The sequence below is a fragment of the Crinia signifera genome, chromosome 12 (genome assembly GCF_055691185.1).
Source record: "Crinia signifera chromosome 12, ASM5569118v1, whole genome shotgun sequence".
In the NCBI taxonomy this organism is placed as follows: domain Eukaryota; kingdom Metazoa; phylum Chordata; class Amphibia; order Anura; family Myobatrachidae; genus Crinia; species Crinia signifera.
Window position 1 is genome coordinate 38,199,002 of NC_139228.1, and position 14,353 is coordinate 38,213,354.

Genomic DNA, 14,353 nt, shown 5'->3' on the forward strand with positions numbered 1-14,353 from the left:
TGTGTATGCACTAAGCGGCTTACCTCCCCAGCGATGATAGTGATCATCGCTGTCCATATATGCTGAGCATAGTCGCCCAGTGTGTATGGACCTTTATTTTAGACTCCTCCCATCAGTTTGTGCCTCCACAATGCTGCCATGTATGTGCTGTCTGCTGACTACACATGTGATGTGATGACCTTCTGCAGGACCTCGCTGGGGTCCTGCAATTATATTTATTGTCTGATGGGGTCCCAGAGCAAAATAGTTTGGGGACCCCTGCTGTAGTCGCTTCGCCGACATTATGTTAATGCAAGTAAAAGCCCTCCCTTGGAGAACAGAGACTTTGAATATCAGAAGCACCATTGAGACTTGCACCAGCCCGATGCCAGATGAAGAATGTAACCTCCAGTGTAATGCGTTTAGACCTTTTCAATCACTCCTGCAACACTACCATAAGACACACACCAGGACCAATATCTTTCCGCCGCTCTGCCCAGTGAGGGAGGCTGAATCGTCACGGCCCTTATTCAGATCAGATCGCAGTACAAATTTGTTCTCAAAATGGGCAAAACCATGTGCACTGCAGGTGGGGCAGATGTAACATGTGCAGAGAGAGTTAGATTTGGGTGGGGTGCGTTGAAACTGATATCTAAATTGCAGTGTAAAAATAATGCAGCCAGTATTTACCCTGCACAGAAATAACTCACACAAATCTAACTCTCTCTGCACAGGTTACATCTACCCCACCTGCAGTGCACACAGTTTTGCCCATTATGAGAACAAATTTGCACTGCGATCAGATCTAAATAAGGGCCTTTGTACGCAGACCCCATTGGTTACATTCGCCAAAGGAATTTATAGCTAATCAGAAGCGCATGCAGTCACACAGAAATCGCTAATTTACATGAACATTGGCGCTGTGACAGCCCCTATGTCAGGTGATAAGTTTCTGCTCTCACAGCAAATGTAGATCGGGATCCAGTCGTTAGGTGGACACTATTAAGGTCGACATAGACAAAATGTTGACAGGGTGAAAAGGTTGGCTCAAGCATTAGGTCGACATTGGGAAGGTGGACAAGCGGTATTTCATGTCCTACCATCCACTGGCGCTTGGAGGGGGAATATGATAGTGTCCTAAGCATGGCGAGCACAACGAGACATGCGAGGGGTGCGGTGCACCGATATGGTGACCATGTCGACATTTGGGACAAAAACGTGAAAAACCCATGTCAAGCTTTTGACTGTCGACTTTTTTACCCTTTCAACCTTGTCTGTGTAGACCTTCAGTGGTCGACCCAATGTATGCCAAACTTAATTTGGTCGATCAATGAGCCATACCCGGTGTATCATGGACTAGTGTTTAAAATGAAACTAAAGCCCTATTATACACATTAAACAACCGGGGATACCACCAAAATAGTTAGCTATGTCAAACAATAGTGTACACACTGAACGATACCAGTACACAATGGACCAGGGGGTACTGCAGGTAATGATGCGCAGGAGCTAGACTTAAAAAATTCATCAGAGAAAAGCATCAATAAATAAAAAAACATATCAATCAAGATCAATCCAATACTGTAAAGACAGCGAAGATTACTGCTGCTTGCAGGCCGTATCAGACAGTAGTTACATATTAACATTAAAGAGAGAACAGTGTAATCTTATGGAACAGAATTATTTGACTAATTCATCTAATATTAATATGTCACAATAGGAAAGCACTAAAAATATGTTCCAGCCTTTGGTGATAATGGTAACCGCCGCATCTAGGAAACTCTCATGCCAGAGCTGAGGTTAGATGTATGAGGAAGTTTACACAATTCAGCTTCTCTTTCACATTTTTGTTTCTCCAGATCGCTTGCGTAAACAGAACTCTCTGCTTCAGAGCTGACAATTACAAGTGTGCAAGCGGTTCCTCCCACTATCAGCAGCACTAGTTTCTGTTCAGGGCTGTTTGTCACTTAATATCAGCAACTGTCAGAGCCGCTCCTTGCTCAGCCTCTCTCCCCAGACATGTTTTACTGGATTAGAGAGAGCTGAGAAATTGACTAGAGCACATTTTCCTGGAATGGGCAGCTGCATGCTGCTAGCCAAGAATCCCAATAAGAGCAGAGAGGGGCAAGGGGAAAAAGCTCCACCATATACACTGTAACACACACACCAAAGCCTCTGCACTCTGCAATGAAACTAGAGTCTATTTCCTAGTACACCGGTTTTCAAACTCGGTCCTCAGGACCCCACACAGTGCATGTTTTGCAGGTCTCCTCACATAATCATGTGAAATAATTAGCTCCACCTGTGAACTTTTAAAATGTGTCATGAAGTAATAAATGCACCTGTGCACCTGGTAGGTGACCTGTAAAACGTGAACTGTGTGAGGTCCTGAGGACCGCGTTTAAGAACCCCAGCCGTAATAAATTTACACAAACGCATTCCACGGACTTAGTTCAAGTATTCCTCAGCCTTCATAGTGAAAACCAAAGCTGGGTAGGTGCATCATATAGGTCAGTGATGACTAACTTTGACACTCCAGCGGTTGTTGAACTACACGTCCCAGCATGCCCTGCTCCAGTTTTACTATTTGGCCATGCTAAAACTGATGCAGGGCATGCTGGGATGTGTAGTTGAACAACAGCTGTAGTGTATTGTAAGTATTGTCACCTTTAGAACAAAATAATAACTCCGGCTGTTGTTATCTTTAATAAATGCTGGTCACGTTGCTTTCAAAAAGAGGAAACCAGTATTGAATATTACAGGAAACTGCACAGTCAGGGCACAGTGAGTGCAACTGCAAGACCACATCCACGCATTCTCTCTCCTACTAGTGTGGCTCTGGATTTCCTAAAGGCCTGCAGACACTGGCATGATTGCACATGTGAAAAGTCAAAATCGAAACGCCAGTAGTTAGAAAATTACAAAAGGAACTTGCTTCTTAAATATAATAGAGTATTGATCCTCTGGGGACCTCTGAGCAGGGGCTTTCCCAGTGATTCCGGTTTGCTTGTTTATCTTTAACTCTTGAACCTCATTATTTTAATGCTTTACTCCTGCAAGCAGAGTTCTAAACTGCACACAAATAAGTCAACATGACATTTGCAAGGGAATTTGCTTAAGCAATAATATATAGGTCAGCAAACAAAGTAACAATGCAATGTTTAAACTAGTCTTTGCAGGAGAAAATATTGTGCTGTTAAGTTTCTGAACATGACAACACCCTTGTGATACACACAGCATGGGTTTCAGGAAAGGCCGGTACATACAGACAGTGTTTGACAGCATTTAGTACAATTATTAAGAGTGGACAGGGCTGCAAGTCTATTAGGTGAAGAGGAATGAACCTGTACACCAGGGATAGGTAACCTTCAGCCCTACAGCTGTTGTTGAACTACACATCCCAGCATGCCCTGCAACAGTTTTAGTATAGCCAAATAGCAAAACTGTAGCAGGGCATGCTGGGATGTGTAGTTAAACAACAGCTGGAGGGCCGAAGGTTTCCCATCACTACTGTACACACACACACACACACACACACACACACGCATTTGTTTAAAGTCAATGATGCATTATCTGCAGCATGCAGAAGCCTTAATTGTGGTCTTAAAATACAATGCAGTTCTAGAAGGTGGTAGTAGATCAGCCAGGATGTTTCTATCCACACTGAACAGAGATGCACTATTTACCCATTATTATTGCCTACCAGAGCCCTTTAAATGGGAGGACAAGTTAATGACATTAGGCAGACAGTAATCTGCAAACATTCCCAAGTGAGGAGCTGTAATTTATGGTCCTGTGAGCAGGCCCCACACCTTGGGAAGAACAACTGGAAAGAACCAGCAGGAAAGTCAAATCTAGTACAAAGTAACAAGCAGGCTGAAATAAATATAGCATGCACTGGTTAGGTAGGAAGCCCCTATACTACACCAAGTAACCACTCTCACCAGCGCACATGCAATTACTTCCATAGACTAATTCTTGTGGTGTCCAGATTATTTTGTAGGTGTAAAGATCACAATTTAGAATATATTTTGAGAAAAGCATCTGGAATATTTTTTTAAATGCTCAAACAACTATTTGAAAATATAAAATAGAAGTAGCATCTACATATTTAAATTCTCAGATGCTTACTACTGGAGTCCATAGGAGTGCAGCTCTGTAACCATTGCCTGCTCTAGTACCCTTTGGCCATACGATCCGGTTTCAACTCTAGGTAGCAAAGTACAAAACTATTCCATTTCCAACACTTTGCAACAACTATGCTCCTTGTTATGCAGGTTATCTGTAGTGCAGGAAAGCCGAGGAAATGCAGGAGAATAACGTGCAGCACCGTCATGAAAGTAACCTACTTATTTACACGTTTCCCCCAGTCCTCCAGTAACTCACCAAGTCCCAGCAAACAGAGGCACCGCAAAGCAGAGCATATCCACTCCCAGGGCTGCAAGACACGTTGCCAGGCCCCAGGATCCGAGCACGACCCGGGCTGAGTGCAGGAAAGCCGTCCACCCCGAGATCAGTAGTAGGATAAGGGGTCCGCCCCAGGTCCGGGAAGCCGGCTCCAGCTACAAGGCGACGGTGTGTTCCCTGCTCGTTCTATGCACAGGCAGGAGCTGGCTGCAGAGTGGGATGACTGCATGGCTCTGAGTCATCAGCTGAGCTCACTGCTTGCAACAACAACACACAACCCCAGCAGAGGGAGGGAGCCACACTCACAGGCTGCACTATTACACAACACACACACACACACACACACAACCAGCAGTGAGTGCAGACTGGGAGGTAGACACTCACAGGCTGTCGCTGCACTTACACAACACACACACAACCCCAGCCAGCAGAGGGAGAAAGCCACACTCACAGGCTGCACTATTACACAACACACACACACACACAACCCCAGCCAGCATAGGGAGGGAGACACTCACTGGCTGCACTATTACACAACACACACACACAACCCCAGCCAGCAGTGAGTGCAGAATGAGGGGAGAGAGACACAGACTGCACTATTACACAACACACACAACCTCAGCCAGCAGAGTGAGAGAGCCACACTCACAGGCTGCACTATTACACACAGAACCAGCAGTATGAAACGAGAGTGCAGAGGGAGGAAGCCACTCACAGGTTGCACTATTACACACAGACACACACAACCAGCAGTGAGAAACAAGATTGCAAAGGGAGGGAGCCACTCACAGGCTGTACTATAACACAACCCTAGCCAGCAGTGAGTACTGAGGAACGGAACTACACAATTCCACCACACACACACACAAACCCAGCCAGCAAGGATGGTGCAGAGGGAGGGAGCCACTCAAGGGCTGCACAATTACACAACACTCTCACACAATCCCAGGCAGTGAGTGCAGAAGTAAGGAGCTGCTCAATTACACGACAAGCTGCAAGCACACAATCCCCCAGCCATAAGTGTAGAGCAATGGAGCCGCACAATTGCACAACACACTCATACATATACAATCCTCAACAGTGAGAAGCAACTAAACACTGCACAAGTACACAGCACATAAGGGCCCTTCCCCCAACCCTTGCACTATTTCACCATTTCACGCCCATCCTGTTCCCATCATCTTCCTTAACCATTAATGAATTTCCTCCTAGTATATTACACATATATATATATATATATATATAAAAATAGATGTGTATATGTTCCCTATGGACTCCAAAACGGCGTGACCGATTTTGATGACATTTTCAGGCAATCTTCAGATTAGCCCAGCCGGTGTGTGGAGTTTGGTAAAAATCGGATAAACAAAATTTTTTTTTTTGGGGGGGGGGGGGGGGGGGGGGGGGGGGGGGTTTGGAAATTAATTGATCGCACCACAAATGAGATTTCGTTCCCGTCGAACTTCTGTCAAATGCAAATGAATATTCAAGCCGTTGTCGACAAGGTATTCCCACATCTAACAACCAACTGCAAAAAATCCGGATTGGCTGCGCGAACGTGCAATTTTGGCACCAAAAAATGATGATGTCAACAAGCTCAATGAGCAAATTCAATTGAAACTGCCCGGCAAAACAGTCAAATACAAATCGATTGACACAGTAATGGACAAAGAACAATCGGTCAATTATCCGATTGAATTTTTTAATCAATTGGAACCACCCGGAATGCCACCACACGTATTAACATTGAAGGTTAGATCACCGGTGATGCTTATTCGTAACTTAAATGCACCAAAGTTGTGCAACGGAATCAGATTGACCATCGGCATTGTACCTATAGATATCTGCTTAAACTTCGTCACATGACCGCCCCCCACCCACCAAAAGTCACCTGGCTATAGAAAATTAGTGCATCCCGTGCGAAGCCGGGGCGGGTCGCTAGTTACATATAAGAACTTAGAAGACCCTTAACAGCAACAAATCTGATGTCATGAAAGAACTGACAGATCCATCTAGTGTGCAATGATTTCAGGGTGTGTGACACCTTGAAAAAGTCCTCTACGGAGGAAGAAACGCGTTGGTGGACTGTGTATGAGACAGACAAGGAGATTGTTGGACCAGGACCAGTGCAGCATAAACGCCCAGCTAATGTGCCCTGGAGAGACTGTATCTAAGCGTATGTGGAACTGGTGAGAACACAGTTCCCATAAGATCTGGTAATCCTCCAACCTTTGCCTTGTTTTGGACGTACATGCACTTTACTCTCTGGTGCTAATTATTCTGGATGAAGTTTTATATATTTTTTGTGTGCCTATATTTTTTTGTGCCTATATTGAATGTTTTTAAGTGTTATTAAATGATGTGTACTGGTGATTGACATACTTCACTATTCAGTTTCATTCATTTATTTCTATGTGCTGAATGGTTTGGAGACAACAGCGCAGAACATAGGATTTCAAGCTCCTGATAAGTGACCTTTCCCATCTTTTTGTTTTTATGGTGTTTTGGTGAAGGTTTTTTGAGGAACCTTAGTGGAAAGTGCACTAAATAGGCAGCTTTATGCGCAACAGAGCCGTTCCCTAACCCCTGTTCACATGGGTTCCCGAGAGTCGTTTACCCGACGTCGGGATCCCGACTGTCAAAATGCCGACAGCCGGGTGCCCGACGGCCATCCGATATTTTCCCTTGTGGGGGTCCACAACCCCCATAGAGGTAGAATAGAATAGGTGGCTACTGGTTGTAGCAACCATTTAAATATAATTAAGTGGTCAGGAAAAAGTTAAACATACCATAATAAGTACACAAGCATAATAGAACCAGTACTGCACTTCCTAAGCACATATTCTCGGTAAGGCTCCTGTCTCTTCTTCCTGGTAGCTACTCTCTGGTCCAGTGCACTGATTGAGGACTCAGATCCACAACACACAGCAAACTTGGTAGAACAAGCTGCTACCATTGGCCAAGTGCAGCAGCTCTGCTCTGTCCATTATACTGCATGATGTGGCAGCAGCTCTAGTAATCATATGATATACCTTTACCATTGTCATCATTTGAGACACTTGGCAAGAGCAGAGGGTTTCTGGGCAACTGGAAATCCCCTCCTGGGTTTGCCTATGACTAAGGGGGCCTACACATGCTCAGCAGTGTCGCCCCTTGTGTAGACACCTTAAGGCAGTGGTTCCCAAACTGTGTGCCTAGGCTCCCTGGGGTGCCTCAGGACACTTGCAGGGGTGCCTTGGGTTGGTGGACCAGGATCAATTCATATTATTAATGGTCAATGTAACAGGCAAAACTAGTGCTGGTGGCTGCCAATCATAATATATGTGGACAAACAGAAGCAAATCATGTCCCTCGCCAGATAACTGTGACATATACACACAATGCACTTAATTTAATATATTTTTTTTTCTAAATTTCTCAATAAGAAACATTTGGCCTAGGGGTGCCTTGAAAACATTTTGATGCTCTAGGGCGCCGTGATTCAAAAAGTTTGGGAACCACTGCCTTAAGGGGCCTGCAGACACCATACAATGGAAATAAAGTCCTGTGCACCTGATAGGAAATGTTCAAAAGTGCATTGTTCCCTGAAGGGAATAATAAACATACAGGTAAATTGTTTGTGAAGCAACAGCAGGTAAACTTTTGCAGTTCTCAATCGCTGACAGGTTTTTTTTCAACATGTCAAACGCTTCCTGGCTGTTGTTGACTTTATTTGCTGGAGATTGCTTCCTTATACGGACCATTAATGCCCAATTGTAGCCCGTCTCTTGTCGAAAGCTTCCTTGCAGTCTGCTTCATGGGGCACTTCACTGTTACATCTACATTACCACCAGCCGGAGGGGTTCAATGTAAGAATCCGCACCCTCTACACAATTGGTTTGAATGAAGTCTGTAGGATATTTATTATTATTTATTAGCAGTTTCTTATATAGAGCACACATATTCCGCAGCGCTTTACAGAGAAAATTTGAACATTCACATCAGTCTCTGCCCCAGTGGAGCTTACACTCTATATTCCCTACCACATGTACACGCACACACAGATTTTGTTGGGAGCCAATTTACCTACCAGTTAATGCAAACACAGGGACACTGTGTTTGCGCAGTAATCCACTTCGGGTTTGGTGGCTCGCTGCACTCTCCACACTATATAAAATCAACTCCATGCGTAGTGGATAGTGGGGTTATGAACAGGTAAAAAATGGCATCGGATCGGCCGATATATCGGCCGCCGTGAAACTAAACAAGTACCAATACCATACCCCCAAAAAAACAAGAAAAATTTAAAATATAAAAACTAAAAAGTGCCAAAAGTGATGCATTTCATGTATTTCCGTGGTGAGATTTATAACACTAGTGATTTTTTATTTGTGAGGTCTTATTTACCCACACATGCCTATGGTGCTAACCTTTTGTGCATAGAAAGGCCACATCTATGGCTGATACCTAGAAGCCAAATCCTGCCCTCTGCAGCCCATTGGGCATACAATAACCTGATTGTACGGCATCCTTTAGTGTATGGACACACTTATCTCACAGCATAGCCTGCTGTAGATATGGCTAAGCAGGGGTGACTGATGGGTAAGGCTCCAAGCACAGTACAGTAACTGTGTACAAAGTGCAGCATGCATACTGTGTGTCCCAGGTGAACACCTGCTGCTATCAGAGACCTTTGGAATAGGGTTTGTAAATGAGGTAAGGTGTTGGGTAGTCCCAGAAAAAAGTTCTTTATTGTATGTATCTTATCTCTTCTGCCCCGTGCACACGGGTGAGTTGGCTCATTACAATGACAAGACACATAAATACTTATAAAGGCCCATACACGTTGGGTGACTTTGAGCCGGAAGCAGCTCAGTTTCGTCGTTTGAGCTGCTTTCAGCTCCAAAGCCGCCCAGTGTGTATGGGCAGGTGATGAGCGGTGAACACTGATTAGCGCTCCCGCATCATCGCCGCCGACCGCCATTCTTCTAAACGGCATTGCATAGCCTTCTGCTATGGAAAGCCGTTCACAGGGGTGAAAAACTGCTGGGCAGGAGGAAAATCACTCAGTGTGTATGCGCTGAGAGATTTTCAGCCCAGCGATCATCGCTGTCCATTCACGCTGGCCAAAAACGCCCAGTGGGTATGGAGCTTAACACTCTGCAGCTTTTGCAACTTGTTACAAAGTTGCCACACTAGATGTTGTAATGTTCTTCACAAAGTTTTACTTCTAATGCGGGGTACACACCAGGACGACCCGCTCACGATGCACATTGTGAGCGGGTCGTCAGTGTCTCGTCCGACCCGCTCACGGTGACGCGGGGGGGCACGACCCGCTCACGATGTGCACCGTGAGCGGGTCCGATCCGATGGCGACCCGCACCCGGCTGTATGGTCGTCATTGAGATCCTACCTGCAGCAGGTAGGATCTCAATAACGACCGACCGACCCGCGGGACCGCGCATCGGATCGGTATCGGTCCACAGCAGGTCAGAGAAGGGCCCAATCAGCACACAATCTACATCCAATTGATCGGAATTGGATCGAGATTGTGGGGATCGGGCCCTAGTCGTCCTGGTGTGTACCCAGCATTAACCACCTTCATAGAGGAAAGAAGTTTATATCAACAATTTTGTGAACTGCATTACAACCTATTGGGGGCAATTCAATTATTCTATCCAGCTGCATTCTCGCACCCTTATGCATGGGATTAGCTGCATACAGATGCTTCTCCCATGCTAGGTGCTGATCGCACACTGTCGGTAAGGTGTGACCAGCCTAAAAGCCCTTCTTTACATACATATCAGCTTGCACCTCAGGAAAGAGCACGCTTGGAGCTGGTTGCCCAAAACAATTGAATTAGCTCCTGGCCAAATTAGATCAGAGCTAACTCTCTCTTGCAATGCTAAAGGCCCCCATACTTTGAGCCGATTTGTCCCGGTTCCTGGGAAGCTGCAGCCGGAGGGAGATGGTAGATGGGTGTGGCGTGCTGTTTGAGTAGAGCCAGACAGGAGACGCAGAGAAAAAAAAGCATACAAATAAATGGGCAGCCAATGATTGACTGAGAGCTCTCAGCCAATCACTGGCTGCCCATTAATTTGTATGGTTTTTTTTTCTATGGCTTCCCATACCAGGCTATCTGGTCTCCTCAAATCTTATGTGCGCGTTGGTTGCGGCACATCGCTTTATACTGAAAGCCACTCTAAAGTACTGTGTCAGATATGGGGGGTAATTCAGACTTGATTTCAGAGCCACGAATTCGCATGTTGGGCAATTATCGATGGACGTCGCATGCATATGAGCCACAATAAACATGCCGCGATGCCTGGCAGTGATGAAAGCCAGCTACTTTTGTTGATCGCTGGCCGTACTCAAGGTGATAGACAGGAAGCAGGCGTCTGGCGGTGGAAACCGGCTGTTTAATGGAAGTGCTAAGAAAAATGCAAGTGTTCCAAAAAAACACTAGACGTGCCGGATATGCCTGTATTCATAGAAGCACTGAGTAAGGGCGGGATGTACTAAGGGGAAAATGCGGTAAACCCCTGTTTTACTGCATTTTCCTATGTATTAAAACCCCGACGCCTCGTTACCGCAGGGAAGGGTATCGCACCTTTGGGTGGCGATACCCTATAGAAGCCTATGGGCTTCTTTTCGCCGCCCCACGCCTCTGCCGCAACACCCCCCCCCCTCCCTCTGGCTTACCTGGTCCAGGTCCTCCTGGACCCCGGAAGGTAAGCCCTTCCTCCCCTAGTAACGCAGCCGGATGTCCTTCCGGCTGGAGGGGGGAGGAGGAGGTGCCGGGGACAGCCTGCTTAGCTGTCCCCGGCGTGAGGGGAGAGCCAGGTATCGCGGGGGGGGGGGAGCTCTGTCACCGCATCGCGATGCCAGCCGCGTATGTTAGTACATATGCGCTGGCATCGCGGCGGGCAGCCGGCGAAGGGCAGCAATGTATATTAAAACATCCCGCCCTAAGTCTCTGGCAACTCCGCCATGCGATGAGTTGTGCCCAGTGTCAAAATCATATGATGGTCAGCGGCTTGCGAGGGTATTTGGGCATATTTGCATGACTGCGAATGGATTCACAGCCCTACACACTATTCGCACAGCGGGCACATTAATTCATTAGGCGGGATTTTGCTCTAACTGGGGAGGCCTCTTAACTGAACGCTGGCCGCTGCCTATTCACGGCCGTGCGGTCAGGCCTGAAGTGCCCCCAAGGTGCGTAATAACATGCTCTTTCTCGGTCATATGCCTTTACCTGGCCTACTGCTGTGTGCTGGGGTGTAACCATCCTGAAGGACAGGGAGGCACGCAGGATGATTAATCTGTGCCAAATCACCCGTCATTTACATGCAACCAGAGAGGAGGGACGTGCCACGGTACATAATTACTAATTTAGGTTACATTCCTCCATGCCCGCTAATTGCAGAGCAAACTTTAAATAAAGCTCTGATAAAATTGCTTCTGTAACATTAGTAAATATATTGGGACACATGACACTGAGACACTGGCCCCTCCCACCTGCAGGATTACCAGTGTTATCAGGACTGGTTTTTCCTCCTAGTCACCACTTGCTACATACTCAGTACGTCTGCACGGCGGATTTACAGGCCGAATTCTGCTGGGATCGCTCTTCGGAGTTGCACAATTGTGCAGCGACATATTAGCCAAATTTGCCAACTTTATTATTAGCTCAGTGATGCTTATTACTAGAGAGCTTGGCGCTGTCATTCAACTCCGAACCTCCAGCTCTCTTATGTCGTTTATGCAGAGCTTTTACTAAAACACCCATTGGTTCCTATGACCTTCATACGCACTAGCAATTGATCTTGCAGTTGAAAGGGATTTGGATGCTGCCTGCTGGAACACTCCAGGCCCCCATCACAAGTGCTGGTTGCCCCTTCATATCAAATGCAATCACAATTGTCACGCAGTGTCATTGCCATTTACAGCAAAGGCCTTGTGGAGCTGTCAGCCCTTATTACAGTAAATCTCGTCCTCCCGGAGTATAATTATATTTACAAGTGAAACGGATTTAAATAATGCCAATTATATCTGCACCATTAACCCTTTCAGTTCAACGTCTAGTCAGGCTCAACAGCCCTAGCGCTAGTAGCAGATCCAATGGTTCCGATTCCCAGGTCACTGGACCTGGGTTATTTTAAAGGACCCTTTTCCACCGAACCGCAACCTAGGTAGTCCCGGCAATAACCTGGGTTGTTGCCTCACTGGAAAAGTGATATCAGAGAAGAATTAAGAGGAAAGAAGTGCTAAGGTAAGTAACCAAGAATGGTTAGAAAACCAGGTGAGGGAGTGGTGTTTATTATGTACAGAACCACTGGGAGGATATGCTTTGGATACTATTAAAGTTTGTGTCTCATACAGTTTGTAGATGTCGGTTTTTAGTGTGTCATCCGAGCACCTCTGATCTGCACAATGGACTCTATCCCAATACTTAATGCACTCTCTTATGTCAAACAATCTGCCTATTGACAGGTTTGCAAATTGTCTGCAGAATGCCAGGAGGCTGAGATCTGACCCAGCTTGCTGGAAAATCATTAAATGATATTCTCTGTAGACATTTTGTTTTCTCAGCGCTATCCCCCTCCCTCTAACAACCTCAGGGACAGTAAACTTTATGAAGCTAAAAGATGTTGCAAGGATTTTGTTTCTATAAATACCATTCTCCGGATTGCTCATCCTGCAAGTCTTTTGACAGTTCTTAACACGATTGTATGATACATTTGCTATTTATTAACAGTTTCTTATATAGCACACACATATTCCGCAGATTTACAGTACTTCTTAATTATGTAGCACCTTCTAAAAGACAACAGATATAATATAATTGGTTGCTATGGACAATATCCCATCTTCAATAGAACGCCCATCTTAGTAAATTTACCCCACAGTCCCTTGTTACTTAGGGCCTTATTCTGATCTGAGCTCAGTACAAATTTGTTCTTAAAATGGGCAAAACCATGTGCACTGCAGGTGGAGCAGATGTAACATGTGCAAAGAGAATTAAATTTGGGTGGGGTGTGCTGAAACTGAAATCTAAATTGCAGTGTAAAAATAATGCAGCCAGTATTTACCCTGCACAGAAACAAAATAACTCACACAAACTTAACTCTCTCTATACATGTTACATCTGCCCCACCTGTAGTGCACATGGTTTTGCCCATTTTAAGAACAAATTTGTACTGAGCTCAGATCAGAATAAGGCCCTTAATCCTATTAGTCCTTAGGTGGGATATGGTCACTAGGTCAACCCTATTTAGGTCAAACACTGTTCTTATATAGCGCACACATATTCCGCAGAGCTTTACAGAGACATTCTAGGGTTAATTTTGTTGGAAGCCAATTAATCTGTATATTTTTGGATTGTGGGAGGAAACCAGAGTACCCGGAGGAAACCGACGCAAGCACGGGGAGAATTTACAAACTCCGCACAGTTAGAGCCATGGTGGGAATCGAACCCATGACCTCAGCGCTGTGAGGCAGTAATGCTAACCATTACACCATCCGTACTGCCCAATGATGTAAAAATGTTATAATAATGTTGTAATGGTTGTGTCTGTACATAGATGTTTTTGAGAACTATACTTCTTGGGACGGTTTTTGAACTATGGAGTGCAAAAAAAATATTTGTTTTCCGAATTGTTGTCTGATTGTTGGTTCCAGCATCACACAAAACTACTGGATGAATGAGGATTGTGTTTGCACTGTTGGATAGCTAAGTGACCTAGAAAGGTACCAAGGTATGTATTATCTCAATGTGACATCAGGGGAAGGAGCAAGACTAAATGTAAATTATTCTGTGGGGACATATATTTCTAGGAATTTTTAATGAACTATGGAGGCAAAAAAATAGTTTTATCGGAATTCGCACAATCGCTTCAAGTCCAAAATGACATTTATTTATATAATATATATAGTCACTAGGTGTCAGGGAACACGGAGGTAACCCAGTCACGACCCGGCA

General features: G+C 45.3%; 1 protein-coding gene across 2 annotated transcripts in view; it reads right to left on the reverse strand.

Annotated features, from left to right (window-relative positions):
- Window positions 1-14,353, reverse strand: part of MIDEAS (mitotic deacetylase associated SANT domain protein) — an 88,621-nt gene that overhangs the window by 52,465 nt on the left and 21,803 nt on the right. The window contains exon 1 of one of the 2 annotated variants that reach the window (XM_083167173.1): window positions 4,366-5,025. The exons of the other annotated variant lie outside the window; for it this stretch is intronic. The gene's annotated coding sequence lies outside the window, so the exon portion shown is untranslated. Of the gene's footprint in view, window positions 1-4,365; window positions 5,026-14,353 lie in introns of those variants that run through there. 2 annotated transcript variants of the gene reach the window in all.